This window comes from Zeugodacus cucurbitae, unplaced genomic scaffold (genome assembly GCF_028554725.1).
Source record: "Zeugodacus cucurbitae isolate PBARC_wt_2022May unplaced genomic scaffold, idZeuCucr1.2 ctg00000088.1, whole genome shotgun sequence".
NCBI classification, from domain to species: Eukaryota; Metazoa; Arthropoda; class Insecta; order Diptera; family Tephritidae; genus Zeugodacus; species Zeugodacus cucurbitae.
Window position 1 is genome coordinate 55,001 of NW_026530844.1, and position 3,251 is coordinate 58,251.

The 3,251-nt window shown below is 32.5% G+C and overlaps 1 non-coding gene and 1 pseudogene across 1 annotated transcript; both read right to left on the minus strand.

Moving 5' to 3' along the window:
- LOC128923873 (large subunit ribosomal RNA) overlaps positions 1 to 1,444 on the minus strand; it is a 4,771-nt pseudogene extending 3,327 nt beyond the window's left edge.
- Positions 1,445 to 1,897: 453 nt separating this feature from the next.
- On the minus strand, positions 1,898 to 2,076 carry LOC128923876 (5.8S ribosomal RNA). The gene has a single exon (XR_008472597.1). It is a non-coding gene; the product is annotated as a 5.8S ribosomal RNA (ribosomal RNA).
- Between the last annotated feature and the right edge of the window lie 1,175 nt (positions 2,077 to 3,251).

Sequence of the window (3,251 nt, forward strand, 5' to 3'; positions counted from 1 at the left end):
TTTAAGCAACCAACGCCTTTCATGGTATCTGCATGAGTTGTTAATTTGGGCACCGTAACATTACGTTTGGTTCATCCCACAGCGCCAGTTCTGCTTACCAAAAGTGGCCCACTGGGCACATTATATCATAACCTCAACCTTCATATCAAGAAAGGTGAGGTTCTTACCCATTTAAAGTTTGAGAATAGGTTAAGGTCGTTTCGACCCTAAGGCCTCTAATCATTCGCTTTACCAGATAAGATTATTTTACATAATATTTAAATGCACCAGCTATCCTGAGGGAAACTTCGGAGGGAACCAGCTACTAGATGGTTCGATTGGTCTTTCGCCCCTATACTCAATTCTGACAATCGATTTGCACGTCAGAACTGTTTCGGTCTTCCATCAGGGTTTCCCCTGACTTCAACCTGATCAAGTATAGTTCACCATCTTTCGGGTCACAGCATATATGCTCAAGGTACGCTCCAGTTAGAGGTATAAATAATAATAAATTATCATTATACATAACTATATGGAACGCCCCGGGATTGAATTAATAGTAAAATATTTCACTAAAAATTAATCCCATTATATAAAAGTTAAGTTAATTTCGCCATTAGGTTTAATATAACCCAATGACTTGCACATATGTTAGACTCCTTGGTCCGTGTTTCAAGACGGGTCCCGAAGGTATCCTGAATCTTTCGCATTGTTAATCATATAAATGCATACAATTAATATTAAAATCAATGATAATAATATTATTGTAAAATTCAAAAGAATTTAAGCATTATATATGTAAAATCTATCAACACTTTATCAAATCATCAGTATTTATTCTATGTTAATAAGCTAAAAGCAAATTAATTTGAATAAACTTAACACCAATGATCTTTTGATAAATATTTTATTATGTTAATAGATTACAATGTCCTTATATGAAAAAAATGCACACTATTACTATAATATTATAAATATCACAGTTATAATGATGAATTTTTCATAATGGATATTCAGGTTCATCGGGCTTAACCTCTAAGCAGTTTCACGTACTATTTAACTCTCTATTCAGAGTTCTTTTCAACTTTCCCTCACGGTACTTGTTTACTATCGGTCTCATGGTTATATTTAGTTTTAGATGGAGTTTACCACCCACTTAGTGCTGCACTATCAAGCAACACGACTCTTTGGAAATATCTTTCTAGTAATCATTAACGTTATACGGGCCTGGCACCCTCTATGGGTAAATGGCCTCATTTAAGAAGGACTTAAATCGTTAATTTCTCATACTAGATATTAAGATATTCCATACACTGCATCTCACATTTGCCATATAGACAAAGTGACTTAGTGCTGAACTATTTTCTTTTCGCTCGCCGCTACTAAGAAAATCCTTGTTAGTTTCTTTTCCTCCCCTCATTAATATGCTTAAATTCAGGGGGTAGTCCCATATGAGTTGAGGTTGTATAAAAATATTTATATTTATTTTATATTTTAGCTTTTTGCTATTTTAAAGAAACATACATAATTATTTCTTAACACCAATATAATTTTCTTAATAATAAATATTCAATCTTTTCATCCCGTACTACTTACTTCATTATAACAACAATATTATTTTCTTGGTTTTTTACATTTAAGGCAATCCTAGAATAAAATAATATTTTATGCTAGACGTTCCTCTAAATGTATATATTATTTGAAATAATAATATTGAAATTTTATTGTTTTTGGGAATACTAAGATTCTTATTTATTATAAAATTTCGTTCAAATATGAGGTGTTCAAGAATATATTTTCTATATTTCTTTTTATGCTATTAATATTATGGATTGAAAAATACAATCCAGTAATATACCATGTGCTTAAATTCTTTTAATTGACTAAAAGAATAAGCAACTAATTTAGCATAGTCTTACAACCCTCAACCATATGTAGTCCAAGCAGCACTTTAAAATTAATTAAAGTACATAACAGCATGGACTGCAATATGCGTTCAAAATGTCGATGTTCATGTGTCCTGCAGTTCACACGATGACGCACAGTTAGCTGCGTTCTTCATCGACCCATGAGCCGAGTGATCCACCGCTTAGAGTGATAATTTTTTGTTTATTTTAATTTAACGTCAAGAGTTTTTAATTTATTGAAAGAATAACATTTCGTTTTCGTATATAATATATAAATTATTTTAAAACATCTTTCAATAAATTGTAATTTTCAACCCAAACATTTACAAGTTGCGCATGTCTTAGTCCAACAAAAACAGTAATTCCTTTTTTATTACATTTTATTTAATTTCTATATATTTTTAAGGAATTACACGTTAATGAGAACAAATTAACTTATCATTTATATTATTTTTATAAATAATAAGTACAACTATATATGTTTAAAGGTTTGTTGCGTTCAAATACAATGTATGCGATATAATTTTCATTATACTACAATACAAGGAGTAAAAAAAAAAAGAAAAAAAAGAAAAACATTCAAATAAATGAATGAAAAGAAAAAAAAGAAAATAATTTTTCTTTTTTATTCTTTTTTTGTTTGTTTGTTTGTTTGTTTGTTTGTTTGTTTTTTTATAATATTTACGGATAGGAACACAATAATGATCCTTCCGCAGGTTCACCTACGGAAACCTTGTTACGACTTTTACTTCCTCTAAATAATCAAGTTCGGTCAACTTTTGCGAAACAACCGTGAAACACAAGGCGTCACAGTGATCACGTCCGGAGACCTCACTAAATAATTCAATCGGTAGTAGCGACGGGCGGTGTGTACAAAGGGCAGGGACGTAATCAATGCGAGTTAATGACTCACACTTACTGGGAATTCCAAGTTCATGTGAACAGTTTCAGTTCACAATCCCAAGCATGAAAGTGGTTCAGCGGTTTACCCGGACCTCTCGGTCTAGGAAATACACGTTGATACTTTCATTGTAGCGCGCGTGCAGCCCAGGACATCTAAGGGCATCACAGACCTGTTATTGCTCAATCTCGTTACTGCTAGACGCAATTTGTCCATTTAAGAAGCTAGTGTCCTTATAATGGGACAAACCAACAGGTACGGCTCCACTTATATAAACACATTCAAACACTTGCACATTCAAGATGAACTCATGAATGAAGGCTATATAAGCTTCAACACCATAATCCTGAAAGCATCTATTTAATATATTTGAGTCTCGTTCGTTATCGGAATTAACCAGACAAATCACTCCACGAACTAAGAACGGCCATGCACCACCACCCATAGATTCGAGAAAGAGCTAT